The sequence below is a fragment of the Oncorhynchus gorbuscha genome, linkage group LG08, assembly GCF_021184085.1.
Source record: "Oncorhynchus gorbuscha isolate QuinsamMale2020 ecotype Even-year linkage group LG08, OgorEven_v1.0, whole genome shotgun sequence".
Taxonomy (NCBI): Eukaryota; Metazoa; Chordata; class Actinopteri; order Salmoniformes; family Salmonidae; genus Oncorhynchus; species Oncorhynchus gorbuscha.
In genome coordinates this window covers 605,656-618,722 of record NC_060180.1, presented here as the reverse complement: position 1 = coordinate 618,722, position 13,067 = coordinate 605,656, and the positions used below count along the sequence as shown (strand labels likewise).

General features: G+C 45.9%; 1 long non-coding RNA gene across 1 annotated transcript; it reads right to left on the bottom strand.

Annotated features, from left to right (window-relative positions):
* Positions 1–3,519: 3,519 nt before the first annotated feature.
* Positions 3,520–9,095, bottom strand: LOC124041070. The gene is made up of 4 exons (XR_006839846.1): positions 9,035–9,095; positions 8,672–8,770; positions 4,169–4,272; positions 3,520–3,545 (listed from the first exon to the last, which is right to left on the bottom strand). It is a non-coding gene; the product is annotated as an uncharacterized LOC124041070 (long non-coding RNA).
* Between the last annotated feature and the right edge of the window lie 3,972 nt (positions 9,096–13,067).

Here is a 13,067-nt window from a genome sequence, read left to right as displayed (position 1 = left end):
TGTACTCCTCTCAGCCACTGGAGAGAGAACCAACAACAACGGACTCAGAAACACAAGATCACTTGATTCTGATGTCACATTGGCCAAGTTTTTGTGGGTTAGGTTTTGATTTGAACCAACTTCCATCATTTTATATCAAGTAGAGATACTGGGGTGCAAAAGAGCAAGAAAATAAATAACAATATGGGGATGATGTAGTTGGGTGTGCTGTTTACAGATTGGCTATGTACAGGTGCAGTGATCTGTAAGCTGCTCTGACAGCTGATGCTTAAAGTTAGAGAGGGAGATTAGAGTCTCCAGCTTCAGCGATTTTTGCAAGTCGTTCAGTCATTGTTAGCAGAGAACTGGAAGGAAAGGCGGCCAAAGGAAGTGTTGACTTTGGGGATGACCAGTGAAATATACCTGCTGTTACAGGTGGGTGTTTCTATGGTGACCAGTGAGCTAAGATAAGACGGGGCTTTTAGCAAAGATTATAGATGACCTGGAGCCAGTGGGTTTGGCGACGAATATGTAGCGAGGGCCATCAAACAAGAGCATACAGGTCACAGTGGTGGGTAGTATATGGGGCTTTGGTAACAAAACGGATGACACTGTGATAGACTACATCCAGTTTGCTGAGTAGAGTGTTGGAGGCTAGAGTTTACAGTCTATTTGTAGTTGTCCACATATTCTCAGTCAGAACCGTCCAGAGTAGTGATGCTAGTTGGGCGGGCGTGTGGGTGCGGGCAGCAATCGGTTGAAGAGCATGCATTTAGTTTTAGGGCTTGGGCAAGTTGCTGCAGGGGGTGAAGAGCTGTTGCTCGGGGTAGGGGTAGCCAGGTGGAAAGCATGGCCAGCCGTAGAATAATGCTTCTTGAAATCATTGTTTATCGTAGACTTATCGGTGGTGACATTGGGCATCTGGGAGGTGGTGCTCTTATTCTCCATGGACTTTAGAGTGTCCCATAACATAGTGGAATTAGTGCTACAGGACGCAAATATCTGTTTGAAAAAGCTATCCTTGACTTTCCTAACTCACTGTGTATATTGGTTCCTAACTTCCCTGAAACGTTGCATATCGTGGGGGCTATTTGATGCTAATGCAGAACGCCACAGGATGTTTTAGTGCTGGTCAAGGGCAGACAAGTCTGGGTTGAACCAAGGGCTAAATCTGTTCTTAGTTCTACATTTTGTGAAAGGGGCATGCTTATTTAATATGGTGAGGAAAGCACTTTTAAAGAGCAACCAGGCATCCTCTACTGACGGGATGAGGTCAATATCTTTCCAGGATACCCGGGCCAGGTCGATTCGAAAGGCCTACTCACTGACGGGATGAGGTCAATATCTTTCCAGGATACCCGGGCCAGGTCGATTCGAAAGGCCTACTCACTGAAACGATCTTCTTCTTACTTAGATGAGGCTCTGGCCGTCTACATTTAGTTTTTATATGTTTGGGACTGGAATGGGACTAATGTTTACATATTGTATATCTATGAGTGGGACTGGGAATGGGACTAATGTTTACATATTGTATATCTATGAGTGGGAATGGGACTAATGTTTACATATTGTATATCTATGAGTGGGAATGGGACTAATGTTTACATATTGTATATCTATGAGTGGTACTGGGAATGGGACTAATGTTTTACATATTGTATATCTATGAGTGGTACTGGGAATGGGACTAATGTTTACATATTGTATATCTATGAGTGGTACTGGGAATGGGACTAATGTTTTACATATTGTATATCTATGAGTGGTACTGGGAATGGGACTAATGTTTTACATATTGTATATCTATGAGTGGGACTGGGAATGGGACTAATGCTTTACATATTGTATATCTATGATTGGGACTGGGACTAATGTTTACATATTGTATATCTATGATTGGGACTGGGACTGGGACTAATGTTTACATATTGTATATCTATGATTGGGACTGGGACTAATGTTTACATATTGTATATCTATGATTGGGACTGGGACTGGGACTAATGTTTACATATTGTATATATGTGAGTGGGACTGGGAATGGGACTAATGCTTTACATAGTGTATATCTATGAGTGGGACAACTGGACAACAAACTGTCGTTCTCAACTAACATCAAGGCGGTGGCCCGTTCCTGTAGGTTCATGCTCTACAACATCCGCAGAGTACGACCCTGCCTCACACAGGAAGCGGCGCAGGTCCTAATCCAGGCACTTGTCATCTCCCGTCTGGATTACTGCAACTCGCTGTTGGCTGGGCTCTCTGCCTGTGCCATTAAACCCCTTCAACTCATCCAGAACGCCGCAGCCCGTCTGGTGTTCAACCTTCCCAAGTTCTCTCACGTCACCCCGCTCCTCCGCTCTCTCCACTGGCTTCCAGTTGAAGCTCGCATCCGCTACAAGACCATGGTGCTTGCCTACGGAGCTGTGAGGGGAACGGCACCTCAGTACCTCCAGGCTCTGATCAGGCCCTACACCCAAATAAGGGCACTGCGTTCATCCACCTCTGGCCTGCTCGCCTCCCTACCACTGAGGAAGTACAGTTCCCGCTCAGCTCAGTCAAAACTGTTCGCTGCTCTGGCTCCCCAATGGTGGAACAAACTCCCTCACGACGCCAGGACAGCGGAGTCAATCACCACCTTCCGGAGACACCTGAAACCCCACCTCTTTAAGGAACACCTAGGATAGGATAAAGTAATCCTTCTCACCCCCTCCCCCCTTAAAATATTTAGATGCACTATTGTAAAGTGGTTGTTCCACTGGATGTCATAAGGTGAATGCACCAAATTGTAAGTCGCTCTGGATAAGAGCGTCTGCTAAATGACTTAAATGTAAATGTAAATGTATGAGTGGTACTGGGAATGGGACTAATGTTTACATATTGTATATCTATGAGTGGGACTGGAATGGGACTAATGTTTTACATATTGTATATCTATGAGTGGTACTGGGAATGGGACTAATGTTTACATATTGTATATCTATGAGTGGGACTGGGAATGGGACTAATGCTTTACATATTGTATATCTATGATTGGGACTGGGACTAATGTTTACATATTGTATATCTATGATTGGGACTGGGACTGGGACTAATGTTTACATATTGTATATATGTGAGTGGGACTGGGAATGGGACTAATGCTTTACATAGTGTATATCTATGAGTGGGACTGGGAATGGGACTAATGTTTACATATTGTATATCTATGAGTGGGACTGGGACTAATGTTTACATATTGTATATCTATGAGTGGGACTGGGACTAATGTTTACATATTGTATATGGGACTGGGACTGGGACTAATGTTTACATATTGTATATCTATGAGTGGGACTGGGAATGGGACTAATGTTTACATATTGTATATCTATGAGTGGGACTGGGACTAATGTTTACATATTGTATATCTATGAGTGGGACTCACCCTCTGTGCCATCTGGCTCGGCCTGCTCCTCACGCTGCTTCTGCTTGAATTTCAAGTTGCCATGGTGAAGTACAGCTCCTGTCAGCTTGTAGATGCTCATCTTCTCATCATTAGTGAAGCCCAGGATTGTAATGGCATCCTGGCATTAGACAGGAAGTACAACAGTGATGAACTGAATGGTAGTTTGCTCACATACAGAACACTACAGTTCTGTTCTCTCACCAGAACAAATGGGATGGACATTTGACTGGCTTCTCAGATCCAAGTGATTACACTTGACCAACACAGGTAGATGACAGCACGAAATACATTTGACACAGTTCTACAGGGACTTAGTGACACTCTCTTGTGGATGTCTTACATGTACAGTATGGGCCTCAAGGTGAAGTGTGAAGGCATGTAGAGTTCATTGAGGCACATGCCTAACTAACAACAAGGCAGAATAAAACAAAACAAAATACATGAAAATTCCCAGCTGCCACCAAGTTGGAATTGCACAGTGCATTGAGTGTGTACGGTGGTCCTACCCATTCCATATATAGAATATGATGACTCAGTGTGTACGGTGGTCCTACCCATTCCATATATAGAATATGATGAGTCAGTGTGTACGGTGGTCCTACCCATTCCATATATAGAATATGATGAGTCAGTGTGTACGGTGGTCCTACCCATTCCATATATAGAATATGATGATTCAGTGTGTATGGTGGTCCTACCCATTCCATATATAGAATATGATGAACCCTTTGTTTGACTCACGTCTGTGGCATCCAGCTCTTCCTTGTCGTTGATGCTGGCCACAGTGATCTGACCCTGACTGCACATGGGGAAGTCGTAGGGGTTGGTGGTGATGAGTGACATTTCTATGGACAACAGAGGATGTCTTGTCAGTTAAATCTCTTAGAATTCTACTGTCCTACCTTTACAGTATCTCTCCTTTACTCAATAGATGGACTCAAGTATCTTATATCACTGTTAGGGTTTCAAAGCTATCGGCTGTAATTTACCAAAGTTTACCGTAAATCTTCAGTAATTTTGTCAAGTAACAGAAAATCTATGGCAACAATATTGTAACTTCGGTAATTAATTTTCTAATAACTTTAAAAAATGTATTCATATATACAATTCTTCAAAATATTTACTTTTGTTTAACAACTTCCACCAGCTTGATGCCCAAACATTGACAACAAATACATATTTTTTATTTATTTATTTTATTTCACCTTTATTTAAACAGGTAGGCAAGTTGAGAACAAGTTCTCATTTACAACTGCGACCTGACCAAGATAAAGCAAAGCAGTTCGACAGATACAACGACACAGAGTTACACATGGAGTAAAACAAACATACAGTTAATAATACAGTATAAACAAGTGTATATACGATGTGAGCAAATGAGGTGAGAAGGGAGGTAAAGGCAAAAAAGGCCATGGTGGCAAAGTAAATACAATATAGCAAGTAAAACACTGGAATGGTAGTTTAGATTTGCAGTGGAAGAATGTGCAAAGTAAAAATTAAAATAATGGGGTGCAAAGGAGCAAAATAAATCAAATAAATAGAGTAGAGAAAGAGGTAGTTGTTTAGGCTAAATTATAGATGTAAAGGTGCAGTAATCTGAGCTGGTGCTTAAAGCCCCACATATAATCAAATCAAATGTGTATAATAATAAAATAAATGATATTTCATGCTTAAACCCTCATATTAAACACCAATGCTAATCATTAAGTGTATGTTTTATGTCTAGGATACTGTTTTACAGCTTTGTCTATAATCTATTTTATATTTTTAAATCATAGTATTACGTTATTTAATATATTTGACATGTGATAATGCCACACAGTAGGTCAGAGATAATTACAGACCCCTGGGATCATCTGAAATACCCCCAACGGGCCACTGGATGTCGTGTGATAGATTACATCAAATCCTTGAAAGATACATTCGCAACACTTGTCACAGTCCATTACTTGATAGATATTTCCCAAAGACCTGACCCATATCTAGATGCCTTGTTACCATGGATGTACTCATTGTAATAGTATTTATAATGGAGGAAGGAAACTTTCTGAACATTCGAGACGTGTAGTCCACTTGTCATTCCAATCTCCTTTGCATTAGCGTAGCCTCTTCGGTAGCCTGTCAACTATGTGTCTGTTTATCCCTGTTCTCTCCTCTCTGCACAGACCATACAAACGCTCCTCACCGCGTGGCCGCGGCCACCCTACTCTGGTGGTCCCAGCGCGCACGACCCACGTGGAGTTCCAGGTCTCCGGTAGCCTCTGGAACTGCCAATCTGCGGTCAACAAGGCAGAGTTCATCTCAGCCTATGCCTCCCTCCAGTCCCTCGACTTCTTGGCACTGACGGAAACATGGATCACCACAGACAACACTGCTACTCCTACTGCTCTCTCTTCGTCCGCCCACGTGTTCTCGCACACCCGAGAGCATCTGGTCAGCGGGGTGGTGGCACCGGGATCCTCATCTCTCCCAAGTGGTCATTCTCTCTTTCTCCCCTTACCCATCTGTCTATCGCCTCCTTTGAATTCCATGCTGTCACAGTTACTAGCCCTTTCAAGCTTAACATCCTTATCATTTATCGCCCTCCAGGTTCCCTCGGAGAGTTCATCAATGAGCTTGATGCCTTGATAAGCTCCTTTCCTGAGGACGGCTCACCTCTCACAGTTCTGGGCGACTTTAACCTCCCCACGTCTACCTTTGACTCTTTCCTCTCTGCCTCCTTCTTTCCACTCCTCTCCTCTTTTGACCTCACCCTCTCACCTTCCCCCTACTCACAAGGCAGGCAATACGCTCGACCTCATCTTTACTAGATGCTGTTCTTCCACTAACCTCACTGCAACTCCCCTCCAAGTCTCCGACCACTGCCTTGTATCCTTTTCCCTCTCGCTCTCATCCAACACCTCCCACACTGCCCCTACTCGGATGGTATCGCGCCGTCCCAACCTTCGCTCTCTCTCCCCCGCTACTCTCTCCTCTTCCATCCTATCATCTCTTCCCTCCGCTCAAACCTTCTCCCACCTATCTCCTGATTCTGCCTCCTCAACCCTCCTCTCCTCCCTCTCTGCATCCCTTGACTCTCTATGTCCCCTATCCTCCAGGCCGGCTCGGTCCTCCCCTCCCGCTCCGTGGCTCGATGACTCATTGCGAGCTCACAGAACAGGGCTCCGGGCAGCCGAGCGGAAATGGAGGAAAACTCGCCTCCCTGCGGACCTGGCATCCTTTCACTCCCTCCTCTCTACATTTTCCTCCTCTGTCTCTGCTGCTAAAGCCACTTTCTACCACGCTAAATTCCAAGCATCTGCCTCTAACCCTAGGAAGCTCTTTGCCACCTTCTCCTCCCTCCTGAATCCTCCGCCCCCTCCCCCCTCCTCCCTCTCTGCAGATGACTTCGTCAACCATTTTGAAAAGAAGGTCGACGACATCCGATCCTCGTTTGCTAAGTCAAACGACACCGCTGGTTCTGCTCACACTGCCCTACCCTGTGCTCTGACCTCTTTCTCCCCTCTCTCTCCAGATGAAATCTCGCGTCTTGTGACGGCCGGCCGCCCAACAACCTGCCCGCTTGACCCTATCCCCTCCTCTCTTCTCCAGACCATTTCCGGAGACCTTCTCCCTTACCTCACCTCGCTCATCAACTCATCCCTGACCGTTGGCTACGTCCCTTCCGTCTTCAAGAGAGCGAGAGTTGCACCCTTCTGAAAAAACCTACACTCGATCCCTCCGATGTCAACAATTACAGACCAGTATCCCTTCTTTCTTTTCTCTCCAAAACTCTTGAACGTGCCGTCCTTGGCCAGCTCTCCCGCTATCTCTCTCTGAATGACCTTCTTGATCCAAATCAGTCAGGTTTCAAGACTAGTCATTCAACTGAGACTGCTCTCCTCTGTATCACGGAGGCGCCCCGCACTGCTAAAGCTAACTCTCTCTCCTCTGCTCTCATCCTTCTAGATCTATCGGCTGCCTTCGATACTGTGAACCATCAGATCCTCCTCTCCACCCTCTCCGAGTTGGGCATCTCCGGCGCGGCCCACGCTTGGATTGCGTCCTACCTGACAGGTCGCTCCTACCAGGTGGCGTGGCGAGAATCTGTCTCCTCACCACGCGCTCTCACCACTGGTGTCCCCCAGGGCTCTGTTCTTGGCCCTCTCCTATTCTCGCTATACACCAAGTCACTTGGCTCTGTCATAACCTCACATGGTCTCTCTTATCATTGCTATGCAGACGACACACAATTAATCTTCTCCTTTCCCCCTTCTGATGACCAGGTGGCGAATCGCATCTCTGCATGTCTGGCAGACATATCAGTGTGGATGACGGATCACCACCTCAAGCTGAACCTCGGCAAGACGGAGCTGCTCTTCCTCCCGGGGAAGGACTGCCCGTTCCATGATCTCGCCATCACGGTCGACAACTCCATTGTGTCCTCCTCCCAGAGCGCCAAGAACCTTGGCGTGATCCTGGACAACACCCTGTCGTTCTCAACTAACATCAAGGCGGTGGCCCGTTCCTGTAGGTTCATGCTCTACAACATCCGCAGAGTACGACCCTGCCTCACACAGGAAGCGGCGCAGGTCCTAATCCAGGCACTTGTCATCTCCCGTCTGGATTACTGCAACTCGCTGTTGGCTGGGCTCCCTGCCTGTGCCATTAAACCCCTTCAACTCATCCAGAACGCCGCAGCCCGTCTGGTGTTCAACCTTCCCAAGTTCTCTCACGTCACCCCGCTCCTCCGTTCTCTCCACTGGCTTCCAGTTGAAGCTCGCATCCGCTACAAGACCATGGTGCTTGCCTACGGAGCTGTGAGGGGAACGGCACCTCAGTACCTCCAGGCTCTGATCAGGCCCTACACCCAAACAAGGGCACTGCGTTCATCCACCTCTGGCCTGCTCGCCTCCCTACCACTGAGGAAGTACAGCTCCCGCTCAGCCCAGTCAAAACTGTTCGCTGCCCTGGCCCCCCAATGGTGGAACAAACTCCCTCACGACGCCAGGACAGCGGAGTCAATCACCACCTTCCGGAGACACCTGAAACCCCACCTCTTTAAGGAATACCTAGGATAGGTTAAGTAATCCCTCTCACCCCACCCCCCTAAGTTTTAGATGCACTATTGTTAAGTGACTGTCCCACTGGATGTCATAAGGTGAATGCACCAATTTGTAAGTCGCTCTGGATAAGAGCGTCTGCTAAATGACTTAAATGTAAATGTAAATGAAACATTCCCCCTGAATCTATACTTTGACTCACCAATAATGTCAGGTTTGTGATTGGTCATCATCTGGAAGAAGATGTGGTAACCTCTCTCATCGGGAAGCTGGAAGGACACTCTGGACTTCTCTAGCAGGTCTGAGAGAGAGAGAGAGAGAGAGAGAGAGAGAGAGAGAGAGAGAGAGAGAGAGAGAGAGAGAGAGAGAGAGAGAGAGAGAGAGAGAGAGAGAGAGAGAGAGAGAAGAGAGAGAGAGAGAGAGAGAGAGAGAGAGAGAGAGAGAGAGAGAGAGAGAGAGAGAGAGAGAGAGAATATGAGATTAAATGATATATGATGATATGCTCTCCGAATAAGAATATGTGTGAATTTAGGAAATCATTGAGAAACAATGAAAATTAACTCACAGGTCTCAATGTCAGCTTTAGCCAGTTTGCTACCTTGGAAGTGAATCCTGATGAATTTACCCTAAAGTAGAGCATGGGGGTTAGAAAGAGGTTAACTAAATACATCTAACATTTTACTTTGATAGACCCCTTTAAATGTTACAGTTTGTTGGACATCTATTGTATTGATCGTGTGGACGATGATTTCCACAGACGGGGATCAGTTATCCTGTACCTCTATCCTGAACCTCTATCTATACCTCTATCCTGTACCTCTATCCTGTACCTCTATCCTGTACCTCTATCCGGTACCTCTATCCTGTACCTCTATCCCGTACCTCTATCCTGTACCTCTATCCTGTACCTCTATCCTCTATCCTGTACCCTCTATCCTGTACCTCTATCCTGTACCTCTATCCGGTACCTCTATCCCGTACCTCTATCCCATACCTCTATCCTGTACCTCTATCCTGTACCTCTATCCTGTACCTCTATCCTCTATCCCGTACCTCTATCCTGTACCTCTATCCTGTACCTCTATCCTGTACCTCTATCCTCTATCCTGTACCCTCTATCCTGTACCTCTATCCTCTATCCTGTACCCTCTATCCTGTACCCTCTATCCTGTACCTCTATCATCTATCCTGTACCCTCTATCCTGTACCCTCTATCCTGTACCCTCTATCCTCTATCCTGTACCTCTATCCTGTACCTCTATCCTCTATCCTGTACCCTCTATCCTGTACCTCTATCCTCTATCCTGTACCCTCTATCCTGTACCCTCTATCCTGTACCTCTATCATCTATCCTGTACCCTCTATCCTGTACCCTCTATCCTGTACCCTCTATCCTGTACCCTCTATCCTCTATCCTGTACCTCTATCCTGTACCTCTATACCTCTATCCTGTACCTCTATCCCGTACCTCTATCCCGTACCTCTATCCTGAACCTCTATCCCGTACCTCTATCCCGTACCTCTATCCTGTACCTCTGTCCTGTACCTCTGTCCTGTACCTCTGTCCCGTACCTCTATCCCGTACCTCTATCCCGTACCTCTATCACGTACCTCTATCCCGTACCTCTCTCCCGTACCTCTATCCCGTACCTCTATCCCGTACCTCTATCCCGTACCTCTATCCTGTACCTCTATCCTGTACCTCTATCCTGTACCTCTATCCCGTACCTCTATCCCGTACCTCTATCCTGTATCTCTATCCTGTACCTCTATCCCGTACCTCTATCCCGTACCTCTATCCCGTACCTCTATCCTGTACCTCTATCCTGTAACTCTATTGTGTACCTCTATCCTGTAACTCTATCGTGTACCTCTATCCTGTACCTCTATCCCGTACCTCTATCCTGTACCTCTATCCCGTACCTCTATCCCGTACCTCTATCCTGTACCTCTATCCTGTACCTCTATCCCGTACCTCTATCCCGTACCTCTATCCCGTACCTCTATCCCGTAACTCTATCCTGTACCTCTATCCTGTACCTCTATCCTGTACCTCTATCCCGTACCTCTATCCTGTACCTCTATCCTGTACCTCTATCCTGTACCTCTATCCTGTACCTCTATCCTGTAACTCTATCCTGTACCTCTATCCTGTAACTCTATCCTGTACCTCTATCCTGTACCTCTATCCTGTACCTCTATCCTGTACCTCTATCCTGTACCTCTATCCTGTAACTCTATCCTGTACCTCTATCCTGTAACTCTATCCTGTACCTCTATCCTGTACCTCTATCCTGTACCTCTCTCATTAACAAATATCCCCGCTCATCGACTCATTCCTATGCGGAGCCTAATCCATTCATAATGTAATATATCACATCAAAGTGACACAACATATTGCAGTGGAAACATTTTCTCAAGTGAGATTTTAGTAAACAACTTACGTAATCAGGACGGACTGGTTCTCCTGGTCTGCAACAAAACAACATATTGATTATCATACTCAAGCAACATTATGGGGACATTATTGAATTCATAGCATCATCATGGTTCCAGCTATATTAATGTTCAATAGGGTGACGTTCAGACAGAAATGTATTGTGTAGAACATATATGACTGTCTGTCAGGTAGAATAGAGAATCACGTCAGCTCTATTCAATACATTTCTATCAGCAATGTTCAGAACATTTCACCTGAATACCTCCTGTTTGTTCAGTGTCCACCCAGCACATCAGTACAAGAAGCCCCATAGAGGGGAGCTGCTGGATGCACTAGTTGAGCAGATGCCACTAGACACAAGATATTTACTTGGTGTGTTTGTGGGTGGAGAGAACATCAACACCATGCAGACTAAGAGTTTATGACTTTCAAAGTTATTTTAATGTGCAAAGATCTGGCATGATATTCGACCTGTGTTTTGGTATCCGAGGGACATAGTGCTGGGGTGGAATAAGAACCTGCACACCATGTGGATGGGGGCTGTCCAGAACAGGAGTTTCTGGCTTCTGACACACTGTTAACTGGCAGATGTCATTAAACCATTGAGTAAACTGTCATTATAAAACTGTCATTGTACATAGTTAACATATTTTGGCAGGACCTTGGGAGGATCAGACAGTAACTCTTCATCCAATACATTTTAATGTCTCAGCCTCCAGTATTTATGCTGCAGTAGTTTATGTGTCGGGGGGCTAGGGTCAGTTTGTTTATCTGGAGTACTTCTCCTGTCCTATTCGGTGTCCTGTGTAAATCTAAGTGTGCGTTCTCTAATTCTCTCCTTCTCTCTTTCTTTCTCTCTCTCGGAGGACCTGAGCCCTAGAACCATGCCCCAGGACTACCTGACATGATGACTCCTTGCTGTCCCCAGTCCACCTGGCCATGCTGCTGCTCCAGTTTCAACTGGCCTGGGCCCTAGGACCATGTCCCAGGACTACCTGACATGAGGACTCCTTGCTGTCCCCAGTCCACCTGGCCATGCTCCTGCTCCAGTTTCAACTGACCTGAGCCCTAGGACCGTGCCCCAGGACTACCTGACATGATGGCTCCTTGCTGTCCCCAGTCCACCTGACTGTGCTGCTGCTCCAGTTTCAACTGTTCTGCCTTATTATTATTTGACCATGCTGGTCATTTATGAACATTTGAACATCTTGGTCATGTTCTGTTATAATCTCTACCCGGCACAGCCAGAAGAGGACTGGCCACCCCACATAGCCCGGTTCCTCTCTAGGTTTCTTCCTAGGTTTTGGCCTTTCTAGGGAGTTTTTCCTAGCCACCGTGCTTTTACACCTGCATTGTTTGCTGTTTGGGGTTTTAGGCTGGGTTTCTGTACAGCACTTTGAGATATCAGCTGATGTACGAAGGGCTATATAAATAAATTTGATTTGATTTGATTTGATTTGATTTAATGGTGCCTTCAACGACTTAGGCTCGCAAAGTAGTCGCAAAGTAATCACCACAGACAGGAGTTTGCCTGAGACAACTGAGACACCCAAGAGGCTCTGGCACTTTTAACATGATTCAGTCCATTAAAATGTCACAGTCAAAATGTACATCTGGATATGACATGTCACATGCTGTGGCGTCGATCCACAGAACAACCAAGCTGCATTCCTTCAGCTCTTATTCACATCTCAATTATCTCACTGTCCATCTGTTATGGTGGCCAACGTCAGCAATGACAGGACCTCGTGGTCGACTAATAAGGTCTAGATAATGTGCTGTTCTGAACCGGATCTCTGTGATCCACATTACAGGTTATGAGGTCTAGATAATGTGCTGTTCTGAACCGGATCTCTCTGTGGTCCACATTACAGGTTATGAGGTCTAGATAATGTGCTGTTCTGAACCGGATCTCTCTGTGGTCCACATTACAGGTTATGAGGTCTAAATAATGTGCTGTTCTGAACCGGATCTCTCTGTGGTCCACATTACAGGTTATGAGGTCTAAATAATGTGCTGTTCTGAACCGGATCTCTCTGTGGTCCACATTACAGGTTATGAGGTCTAGATAATGTGCTGTTCTGAACCGGATCTCTCTGTGGTCCACATTACAGGTTATGAGGTCTAGATAATGTGCTGTTCTGAACCGGATCTCTCT